The sequence below is a fragment of the Eurosta solidaginis genome, chromosome 1, assembly GCF_040869045.1.
Source record: "Eurosta solidaginis isolate ZX-2024a chromosome 1, ASM4086904v1, whole genome shotgun sequence".
NCBI classification, from domain to species: Eukaryota; Metazoa; Arthropoda; class Insecta; order Diptera; family Tephritidae; genus Eurosta; species Eurosta solidaginis.
In genome coordinates this window covers 123,288,947-123,301,278 of record NC_090319.1, presented here as the reverse complement: position 1 = coordinate 123,301,278, position 12,332 = coordinate 123,288,947, and the positions used below count along the sequence as shown (strand labels likewise).

The 12,332-nt window shown below is 36.9% G+C and overlaps 1 protein-coding gene across 2 annotated transcripts in view; it reads left to right on the top strand.

The window, feature by feature from the left end:
* Cortactin (cortactin) overlaps positions 1 to 12,332 on the top strand; it is a 197,286-nt gene that overhangs the window by 123,078 nt on the left and 61,876 nt on the right. Inside the window, exon 2 of one of the 2 annotated variants that reach the window (XM_067759803.1) lies at positions 1,753 to 1,916. The exons of the other annotated variant lie outside the window; for it this stretch is intronic. The gene's annotated coding sequence lies outside the window, so the exon portion shown is untranslated. The remainder of the gene's footprint in view (positions 1 to 1,752; positions 1,917 to 12,332) is intronic. 2 annotated transcript variants of the gene reach the window in all.

The following is a 12,332-nucleotide window of genomic DNA, read 5'->3' as shown; positions in this document are numbered from 1 at the left end:
TGTGGAGAAAAGGGACAAAGATACTTTGCTGCAAATCATAAAATAATGGATTTTACCCGGTAGCATAGTTGTGCCCGATTTCTGGAAGGTTCGTTGATTTGATGATTATATATTTCATTCATTTATAAATATACATTTATGTATGTATATCGTTTATAGGCATATGATTGCTTACAGGATGAGGGTTATGTACATTTTAAAGTGAACCACTAGCTCAACTTTAAAGACCTCGAAACTGGTCAGCATACAAATACGATCGAAGGGTTATGGAGGCATGCCAAGGTCTTTATGCCCAAATTCCACCGCAAAAAGCAATTCTTTTGCGGCTATCTGGCAACATTTATTTTTTTGCGGCATTGCAAGGCTACTAATATTGACCCTTTAACAACATTTTTTAAAATGGCTGGGAACCTTTACAACCCATGAAACCCACGACTTGTAGAGGAGGAAGATGAAGATGATTATGAAGTCGATATGTCGGCGTGAGTTAAATGTAAGTTATAAAATAAATACTTATTTTTTAAAGGGGCTATGTATGTATGAAAGTTTTCTACGCAGAAATACTGTGGATGACAGTGGGGTGAAATAAAGCCATACGCAATAACGCCATACGGCTTTATTTCCAATCAGTTTGAGAAATAAAGCCATATGGCCTTATTTCCAATTGCTAATGGAAATAAAGCCCGTATGGCCTTATTGCCATTTTCAAAACATGGTTGTGGTAATTTTATTAGGCTGTACCTAAAAACGCGCAAAAGAGTGCGTACCGTGGCATGTTGCCACGGTTCAGGCAACCACCCGGACTTGGCATGGCGTAGCCCAGGGTTATTTAAATAAGGGCGGCCGAAGGCCGCCAACTCGGAAAGGTGTTCTGCACATAAAGGAAACAAATACCAGGTGTTCTGCGCAGAATTACTGTTAATTTACCCAAAATTAAGTTTTGGTATACCAAGAACAGGACAGTTGGTATTGCATTGATGGGACTAAGGATATTATATATAATTTTAAATGAAATCTTAAATTATTTCCCATCTACCAAACTATATTTTCATATATTTAATACAGCAATTAAATTAAAAAAAAAAAGTTTTTAAAACTTTTGATATGTTTTTTAAAAAATTATATTATTTCAGGAAATTCTTTGCAGTTATATACTTAAGATATACATCAAATGAAAGGTATTGGAAATACCTATCCAACGACGTTGATAATCGGTTCAATACTTTAGAAGTAATTTAGATTTAAAAAAAAAGCTTATTATGAACTTTGACCTTTAATAACTTTTGTTGTTGTTGTTTGCGGCCACCGTGGTGTGATGGTAGCGTGCTCCGCCTACCACACCGTATGCCGTGGGTTCAAACCCCGGGCAAAGCAACATCAAAAATTTTAGAAATGAGGTTTTTCAATTAGAAGAAAATTTTTCTAAGCGGGGTCGCCCCTCGGCAGTGTTTGGCAAGCGCTCCGGGTGTATTTCTGCCATGAAAAGCTCTCAGTGAAAACTCATCTTCCTTGCAGATGCCGTTCGGAGTCGGCACAAAATCATGTAGGTCCTGTCCGGCCAATTTGTAGGGAAAATCAAGAGGAGCACGACGCAAATTGGAAGAGAAGCTCGGCCTTAGATCTCTTCCGAGGTTATCGCGCTTACATTTATTTTTTTTATTTTATGTTGTTGTTTGCCCAACAAAAAAAATATATCGTTATGTTTCTGTTATTAATACCTATCGATCTCAATTTTTCGTTTTGTTATATCAGCATTGTCCGTATACTGCACTTGTTCCGAAAATTGCAACGCGAATTACCATTTTGCCTCACAAGCCGCCTTGCGCGCAAATCATTGTTGACGTACATCTAAAGCCTACCCAAAAATCAGGAAAAGAGCTCTAAACAACAGCGATGAGGACTGTCAGCTTACGCACGTAAGTGGAAATTCATTTTTTTCTTTTTCGAGAAAGTGCATTCATAGCGGCGGTAATAGTCTAGTTGAGGGGTCGACTGCTAATACGCTACCAAAAATATCGAGAGAGGTGTCAAACGACGCGTCTTGACATCAGTATTAATAATCCGAAGGCGGAAAATAGAAATTTTAACGCGTTCAAAAGATATTAACGAAAAACCGAAAAAAGACCCGCGGGTACCTCCGAAACCGAGGGTCGGATCCATAGTATTTTTGCGCAGAACACTTTTCTGCGTTGGCGGCCTTCGGCCGCGCTTATAACAAATAACCCTGGGCTACGCCATGCCATGTCCGGGTATGTGGTATAACCGTGGCTACCACCACGGTGATGCACAATTTTTTTTGTGGGTACGAACACAACAACAACCACATGGAAATCGCCAACTTCAACTGCAAATATCTCCTTTTCCGCCTTCGGATTATTGTTCTCGAGATTAATACGCGTCTTTTGACACCTCTCTCGATATTTTTTGACGCGTATTAGCAGTCGACCCCTCAACTAGACTATTACCATAGCGGCAACCAAGCCCGTATATTCTACCGTTATTTTCATATACGGTGGTATATACATATATACGGAGTTCCAGTCCGCTATTCGGCAAATAGCGTGCCTCAGTTCCAACAATTTTTTCGTTCGTCGCTTGGGCTTGCGCTAGCAGCGACTGCAGCCTATCTCCCTTTTGGCTTTTCATCATTTATGTATATACACATACATGGTAATAATAATTCACACTATTTGCACTGGCATATCAAACACGCCCACTTGTTTTTCAATTAAATTGCTTCTAAATACTATAAAAGATCCCTCCTTAATGAAATTCAAATAGAAGTTCTTTAAAGTTCTATAAAGTGCATATATGAGTTTTTCTCAATAAACCGAAAAGTTGTGTACCTACGCATATACATACCACAACGAGTTGCTTACATGCACATACAGATAAACGCCGGTTTGTATGAGTAAAGAGTGTGATTTGCTCTAATCGGCATAGTCATCGATATAACTAAATATATTAAATTTGTAATAAGGATTTATCGTTGCGATTGGGTTCGTACCCAATAATTGTCTGGAAAAATTATCCCTTAATAAAAAAAAAAAAAATACAACAATCTTACATCTTGCGCAATCCAGCACGGGAATAAACGCGTTATTACGTTGCTTGCGTCCAACCAAAACACCTTTTGAAAAAACCCGCTTATCTTCGGTTTCTCAAATATCGAAGATCCCACGTTATTTTGCGAATAACGTGTTTATCACCATCTCATACCCATATCTCCATCATCATCCATCAATTCTACACATACCACGTTTATTTATACATCACACAAACATTTTATATCACAAAAATTTTAACAGCACACGCATATTTCAGTGAATTTGGGGGGAATTCCCTAGTAAACCGCACTAAGTTCCTTTTTGTAAAATCCTTTCGATATCAGTGGGGCATTCCATAATTAACATTGATTAGTTTCTTTTGGTGAATCTCTTCGTGAGCAGTGCAAAACCGATTAAGTGCCCATTCGTTTTCAAAGAATCGTTATCACTCTGAGCGACAGATGGAAAGTCCAATCTCCAAATAAGTGTCTCTCGGCTTGCGTCTGTAGTGTTGAAGTTTCTAAACCCGAATCTTCGCGCACAATACCAATTGTGAGCTAAAATAATCTCCACCCAGCTTGTCTTCCTGGTAATTTTTTATCAAATCAAACCCTTGATACCGTCTCCAATCATGCCTTCTTCAACAGAAATCATGTCCAAATTTATCTTCGACTCCAACAATGTGGTGAAATTTTGCACCAATTTTCAAAAGGAAGATCCTGATGACCAAACGGACTCTCTATTGGAGGTCAAGTTAGAGGACCTCAACGGTCGCTGGGCTTCGTTAAAAAACGCCTATGAAAACGTATGCATAGCTGAGGGCAGGGCAGTTTCTGGAGAGTTTAAAGAGGAAGCCCACAACAAATTTCAACTTTGTGCTGACTCTTTCTACATCTGTAAATCACATATATTGGATCAATTAAAAATCCTCCGTGGGAATTCATCAGCGTCCGGCAATACCTCCCATTGGAATCCAACAGGGCCAGGCAATACCTCCCGTCAGTCTCTGCCTTTCGATCCAAGCTCGGTGTCGTGTCTCAAGGTGGCACCGTGGGATACAAAACTCTTTTACGGTAGCTATAAGGAGTGGCCATCCTTTCATGATATGTTCACGGCCGTTTACCTCAACCATCCCAAACTGACTCCCGTACAGAAACTTTATCACTTGCGAAATAAGACTCGAGGAAAGGCAGGCACGATCGTAAAGCAGTACCCTTTGTCCGATGACAATTTTTCATTAGCATGGGAAGCGCTAAAAGCCCGATTCGAAAACAAACGAATCTTAATAGATAAACAATTGAAATTGCTTTTCAACATTCCTCAAGCTACATACCTCGGAGAGTAGCGAAGGAATTCAAAAGATACAGAACACCATCAATGATTGTCTTGTGATCCTAAAGACGCAAGGAATTTCCGTTTCCGAGTGGGACCCCATTTTAATTTATTTGTGTTCCTGAAAGCTACCAGAGGAAACGCTGTCTCTGTGGGAGCAGTCCCTCGAATCTAGGAAGGAGCTTCCTAACTGGTCCCAGATGAACCAGTTTCTGACCAAGCGGTACGAAGTAGTTGAACGCCTACATGAATATAAAGGCACTAAATCACGCACTTCGTTCCCATCGAAATCCTCGCCTAAAATCCTATCCTATCACTCTCAAGAAAAACTTGCTTTTACTTGTAGATTATGCAACGACAGTCATCCCTTGAAATCTTGCCCCGAATTCCGAAAACTAAGCGTACCAGAGCGTGCAAATTTGTGAAGGATATCCGGTTTTGCACGAATTGCTTCGCTTACAACCATTCATCTACCAACTGTCCCAGTGCCTTCCGATGTCTGCACTGTAAGAAAAACCATCACACAATGTTACACCCTCCCTTAACCAACCAGCCCGAATCAAAGGCTACGCCTAGCACATCCGCAAAAAAGGCAACCAATCTATTACACACCGAATCTTCCCAAGAGCCCAGACATCCAATCTTCAACCTAACCGAGGGCAGTTGGGAAGAGTCTCCTTCTCCCACAAATCCTGACTTCGAAGTTCAGGCTAATTTCTCCACCAACAACGAGAAAACACTCCTTCCCACCGCCCTAGTGAGCATGGAACACAAGGGTTCTATCTTCACGATACGAGCACTCATCGATCAAGATTCACAAAAAACCTTTGTGTCCGAAAAAATACAACACCGTTTACAACTACCTACCTATAAAGAAAACTTCCCAGTCACGGGGATGGGCGGAAAAGTAGTAGAAAACGCCAATCGTGTCTGTCAACTCACGTTGGTACCGAAATTCAATCACGCCGGTATCCATACCAACGCCATCGTCTTAAAACAGCTGACCAGTTTTCTTCCCTCCTTTAAACTATCAAAACCAAATCTTTCGGAAATTCAGGAGTTAGATCTTGCAGATCCATACTTTTATACCAAAAAAAAAAAAAATTTTTTTTTTCGAAATTATAAAATATGCAAATTTTCGGCAAATTCGTGTGCAAGATCTACTTTCCTAGCTGGACGCTAAGGGGGTCTTCTGAGAGTGGCACGCTAACTTCACGTGAAGTTGGCGGTGCACCATAAAAAAATTTTTTTTTTTTGGGTTTTATAAAATATGCCACTTATCTGCGGCAAATTTACGGCAAATTCACATGCAAGAATTATTTTCCTAACTGGTGTCTAAGGTTGTTTTCGAAAAGTGCCACGCTAACTTCACGTGAAGTTGGCGGTGCACCATAAAAAGAGTTAAATATTTTTTTATCAAAATTATAAAATATGCAACTTATCTACGGCAAATTCGCGTGGAAGAACTATTTTCCTAGCTGGTCGCTAAGGTGGTTTTCTGAGACTGGCACGCTAACTTCACGTAAAGTTGGCGGTGCACCATAAAAAAAAATTGAAATTTTTTTTTTTTTTGAATTTATAAAATATGGACAAGTTTACGGGAAATTCGTGTGCAAGAATTATTTTCCTAGCTGGTCGCTAAGGTGGTTTTCTGAGAGTGGCACGCTAACTTCACGTGAAGTTGGCGGTGCGCCATAAAAAAAATTTGAATGTTTTTTTTTTTTTTTAATTTATAAAATATGCCACTTATCTACGGCAAATTCGTGTCCAAGAATTATTTTTCTAACTGGTCCCTAAGGTGGTTTTCGAAAGGTGGCACGCTAACTTCATATGAAGTTGGCGGTGCACCATAAAAATCGTCTGAATTTTTTTTTTTCGAATTTATAGAATATACAAAAGTATCTAGGAATCATCCTAGACAGTAAGCTGTCATGGAAGCTCAACGTGGAGGAGAGGGTGAAGAAGGCTTCAACGGCACTTTATGCATGTAAAATAATGCTGGGGTGTAAGTGGGGCTAATCGCCCCCTCTTTCTCATTGGGTTTTTACAGCGATTGTAAGCCCTATCCTATTCTATGGAGTTCTTGTTTGGTGGGAAGCCACAAAAAAAGCAACCTACCTCAAAAAATTAGAGGGGGTATGCAGACTATCAATGCTTAGCATTACGGGAGCCCTGAAAACAACCCCGACAGCTGAACTGTATGACATTCTGCACATTCCACCTGTAGACCTGGTAGCAAAGAACATAGCGTTAACAACTGCAACCAGGCTCGGTGCCTCGGGGCAGCTTGAGCGCCGACCATACGACCATAGTATAGCGTCATCAATCACAAGACGAACATACTACCTGTGAAAGGTGTCCGTCTTGTACACCATGAAATATACTGCACGCACACACGCCGCTACGTGCACACACTTACGTTTTCCAATAATTTAGTCTCTCGTATCTTCTTTTACTTTTAGATAAATTTCGTATAGCTTTAAATATAGTTTTTCTTTTTTATTTAAACTTTGGTTGTCTAACACTTTTATTTCGACTTAATTCTTTAACACTTAGTTCTACTTAGTTCCTTAACACTTTTACTTTTAGTTTTGTTAGCGTCACTTAGATTTAGTTTTCTGTTAATTTACACTAGCTAAGTAAGTATGGTTTAAGCTTTCTTCAACTCTCTCTAAAATGTACCCACACTGAGTTGCCATTTTGCACATTGCTGAATGCAATTGCCACTCCTGAGTGCAATTGGAACTGCTGTTAAGCAACAGCTGAAGCGATGCCATTTGCACTCAGGGGTGTGTTTAGTGCGTAAAGGCTGGGTAACGCAGTGCGGTTATACCACCCTTCCTTAGAAAAAGAAGAATCTGACAAGTTGATCAGATTTGTCATATTCTTCTTGTTCCTATGACTGAAATTGTTTTGATTGAATGAATGTATGATATTGGGGTGTTCCTCCCCTTTTTCATTCGTTCAATCAGAACAATTTTTTTTTCTTTTTACATATAAAATTGTGTTAATATTATAATATTAATTCAATTACTTACATGTAATTTGTTTTCTAATTTCTATTGCATAAAATTAATGTATTATATATTTTTATTACTAATAATGCGTGCATACTAAGATTTGGTTTTATTTACATGCCAATTGAAATCTAACTTAAAATTCCTAACTTAAAAATTTTTTTTTTTTTGTTTTCGTATGTTAATATAAATTTTAATTTGAGATTTCATGCTTCAATAACAAAGTAATGAAAACTTAAAATTAGTTACAAGTTAGTTTGTAAATTTGTATGAGAAAAAAAATTTTAGTTTACCTTATTGAGTCGGTTTTTTCTTTTTTATTTATTTCATCTAAAACCGTGACATTAACTCTATCAATTTTTGTGACTATATATGGTCCTTGGTAAATACTTTCGTGTTTATTTCTAGGTCCTTTTTGTACTACTACCTTATCGTTTATATTAATTGCTAACGGACGCGCCCTCTTATCATATAGATCCTTATTTTTAATTTTACGTTTGTTAATTAAATCTTTTGCTATTTTATGTGTTTTTTGTAGTCTATATTTTACTTCTTTTGCATAATTTTCAACATTAAAAATTGGATCGATTTGTTCCTTTTGAACTTCATTTCGTAAGGTAACATTTCTACCGAATACTAATTCGTATGGAGTAAATCCATTATCAAAAACTGTACTAGGAGTTGTATTATGCAAAAATGTAAAATATTTCAAATAAACGTCCCATTCAGGGAAGTTATCATCTAGAAAAGCTCGTAAATATTCATTAAACACCCGATGATTTTTTTCAATTGTACCTAGGGTTTCATGATGGTAAGCTGTAGAAAAATTATGTTCGATTTTTAGGAGTTTAGTTAATTCAGAGATAATTTCATTTTTATATTCGGTTTCTAAATCGGTTTTAATTGATTTCATCATGCCATAAATGAGGACGAAGCCTTCAAAAATGGCAGTTGCATTTTTTTTGCTGTCTTATCAGGGATTGATATTGTAACTAGGTATTTGCTTAAGTCGCACATAATGGTAACCGCGAACCTATTCCCATTATTGGACTCAAGCAAAGGTCCTATTGTATCTATAACTACGACATCGAAAGGTTTGCAGGATGTTAGTGTAAGCACCAAATTTTCTTTGGTTTTTGGCTGGATTTTATTCAAAAGGCACTTTTTGCAGTTTTTGACGTATGTGGCAATATCACGGGTCATACCATTCCAATAATATTTTGTACGTATTTTTGCGTAAAGCTTTTTATTTCCGCAGTGACCACCTGATATCGGGTCATTTGGTAAATTTCTATTAGTATAAGTTTTTTGTCGTTGTCCGTAACTGTTTCGACAGGTTCTATTAATAATATTTGTAATTTTTTTAAAATTGAATTCCCTGTACTTTTAAAATTTGAAATAGAAAAATATTTAAATAACTGATCATCTTTTTGACATTCTGCTTGCTTAATATTGTGTTTACCAGCTTCTTTTTCAAGCTTCAAAAGTAATTCATCTAATTGCATTATTTTGATAGTGCACACAATATTAAGTAACTCGAGTTTTTATGTTTTAAATGCGCATGTATTTTTAAATTGATTTTATTATTATCGTTGTCATGACAAATTTGGCTTTTTATCCTATGGATTTTCTTGGAAAAATTATATGAAAATTTGTCGAATACCTGTAATTTAATATTTTTTTCGTTTATGTCTTCAGCCGATTGTTGTAGTTGTTCGTGACGTTTCGTCATAGACTTCGTCTGTACTGCTAAAATTTGATTATGGGAATTTTTAAGTTCTTGAATTGAAATTCCCGATAATGCGTATGCACCTACGTTAGATTTTCCTTTAATATATTCTATGGTAAAGTTATATTCGGACAATTCCAAACGGATTCTGGAAAGTTTCGACGACGGATCTTTCATATTAAATAGATAAACTAGTGGACGATGATCTGATTTAACTTTGAAGTGAGTGCCATAAATATATGCACGAAATTGCTTTATTGCAAAATATATTGCCAAAAGGTCTAATTATATTATTGCTTTATTTTGTTCCGATTTGCTAAAGGCTTTTGAAGCAAAACAAATTGACAAGTCGTTACCATTATGATTTTGACTCAGTATCGCACCACAACCTAACTTTGAAGCATCAACCGTAATTAAAAATACTTTGGTGAAATCTGGATATTGTAATAGTTTTGGAGAAATCAGACTTTTTCTTAGTTTATCGAAAGCTAACTCACATGCCGTATCATTTTCATCATTTCATCATTTATTGCAAAAATAGTATTAGTACAATAAGCTCTAGGATCTTTTATAGTACAACAAAAAGATAAATCGCAATGTAAAAAAGAACAAAAGTCATAACAGAGGGTTATGTAGGTTAAATTATCATATTAAACATAGAGAAGTATCTTAATTTACTAGTATCTAAAATAAACAAATAATTAAATTCAATAACAAAACATTGTATACACTAATACATATTGATGGCGAAAACTCAAGAAGTATAATGGTTTCAACTAAAATGAGCATAAAGAACATTTTTAAAGTTGCTTTTATTTAGACTACTACGAATGGATACTGGAATAGAGTTCCATAGGCGAATAGCATTGACAAAGAATATCCGTCCAGATGTTAGATAGTTATAAGTTGGTACTATTAGGTCGTTGATTCGAGCAGACCTGGGGAATATTAGCTTCCCATATATGTAGGTAACTAGGCTCCTTATACATGATAAGTTGACAAAGGAAAATGCTGTTTCTAGCTTTCAGATATTCGAAGATTTCACAGCCCAGTAGACGCGCTCTCCAGCTGGATATATGATCAAATCTAGCTAAGCCGAATACATAACGTGTAACATGATTAAATGCTACATCAATTTTATGAGCAGACTGGGAGCTCAGTTTACTGTACACTAGCTCAGAGTAGCAAATGATCGGCATAATCAATTGAATTGCAAGTTTTCTTCTAACATTGACCGGAGTATAAATAGGAGACATTCGTAAGTTTCTTAAGATATTGTATACTTTCTTAACCACCGAATTTACATGATCATCACAGGACATCGTCGTGTTAATAACAAAACCAATATTAGTCACTTTTGAAACGAGTTTGAGACATTTACTGGCAACGCGCAAGGGCGGAATACTTGAGAAACTTATTCGTTTTTTAGATATAGGCAACACGTATGATTTCTCACTGTTCATGCGTAAGTCATTTTTTCTAGCCCATTCAAATATGGACGTTAAGTCATTATTCAATCTTGAACATAAATCGTTTGTCCCCTCATGATTTCGCGACAAATATAGTTGGACATCATCAGCATATGCATGCATATGAGCATGCTGGCATGCATTAAATATGTCATTAATAAAAATCGCAATTAAATTCAACCTTTTTTCTACTCAAACGATTCAATGGAGCTGCTAAAGAAGCGAAATTTGGAATAAATCTATAATAATTTGCAAATGCCACGAATCTTCGGACAGCGTCTTTATCGCGTGGCTTAGGATACCTTTTAATTGCTTCAATTTTTGAATCGTCTGATAGCAACCCACTTGCTGAGCATTTATGCCCTAAGAAAGTTACTTCAGGTCGAAGAAAATTACATTTTTTTGGGTTAAGTCGCAAATTGAACTTCCTACAGGTCTCGAAAACGTTTTTTAGATTATTGAGCAGATGTGCTTCGCTACATCCAATTACTATTATATCGTCTACATACATAAAGGCTTGGTTGGGTGAAATACCAGAAAATTGACATCATTCTTGAAAATGAATTTGGAGCCACGTTTAAACCAAATGGTAACACCTTCCATCGAAAAGCTCCGCGGTCAGTACTAAAAGATGTTATTTCTCTTGAATCTTTGTGAAGTGGAATTTGGTGAAAACCCGAAAAAAGATCTAAAGTAGAAAAGAATTTCGCACGGCCAAGGTTATCCAAAATATCGTCTACACGTGCCAAAGGAAATTTATCGGCAATTAACTTTTTATTTACAGTCCTAAAGTCAACGCACATTCTATACGATTTGTCACGTACACGTACATTTGTGGATCCGCCCCTTTGCGCAATCAAGGTGGAATTGCCCCAGCTAGCTCAGTACATGGGGTCGCAGTTCTGAACCCTTTTTCCACCTTGATGCGAGGCGGATGTCACAATCACATTAATCATTTCCTCTCCCACCTCACCCCACAAGAAGCCCTTCCTTCCTTGGACCGCTCGCTTCGCATCGCTCTGCAGGTCCCCTTATCTTACCTTTGCTCCATTCCGTTCCAAACCTCCTACCCTTTGTTCATCTTCCCCCTCCCCACCTTATTAATTTAGAACGCCATCTTAAATTTCTTTTTCACTTCAATATAACATTTTTAATTAGATAAAATATAGCTAAATACATACATCTACTGCTTACTCAAAATTGCAATAAAAATTGGCTTACGACAGGCGATTTGAACAATAAAAAAAAAATTTTACTTTATGATGGACTCAACCACACATTGAGTACAAAATTATGTAGTTTTAAGTTATTCAACACTAAGTTATGTAGTATTAATTCCTTTAGTATTAAGTTAATTAGTATTAAGTTATTTACCATCGGGTTATTTAGTATTAGGTTATTGTTTAATGTCCTTCGCGTGCCATGCCCCTAGACTCTTTCCTGCCAAGGTTTCGAGTAGGTACATGTTATTCCCCAAAGCCTTGGTGACGCGACATTTCGTGAATTTCCGGCAAAATTTGGCGTTTATATTTTGTTTGAAATCGCTTAGAATAAAATTGCGTTTATATATTTCTTGGCCAGGCTTAAATTGTATTTCATAATTAATAATGGCGCCCAAACAAAAACATATAGAGGGGCCGCCATATTCTATTTATATGGCGCCCGAACAAAAAGTGTTTCTTTTAGTGATGACATTAGCGCGGGTTGAAATTGGCGCCCACGCATGAGTTAAAATGTT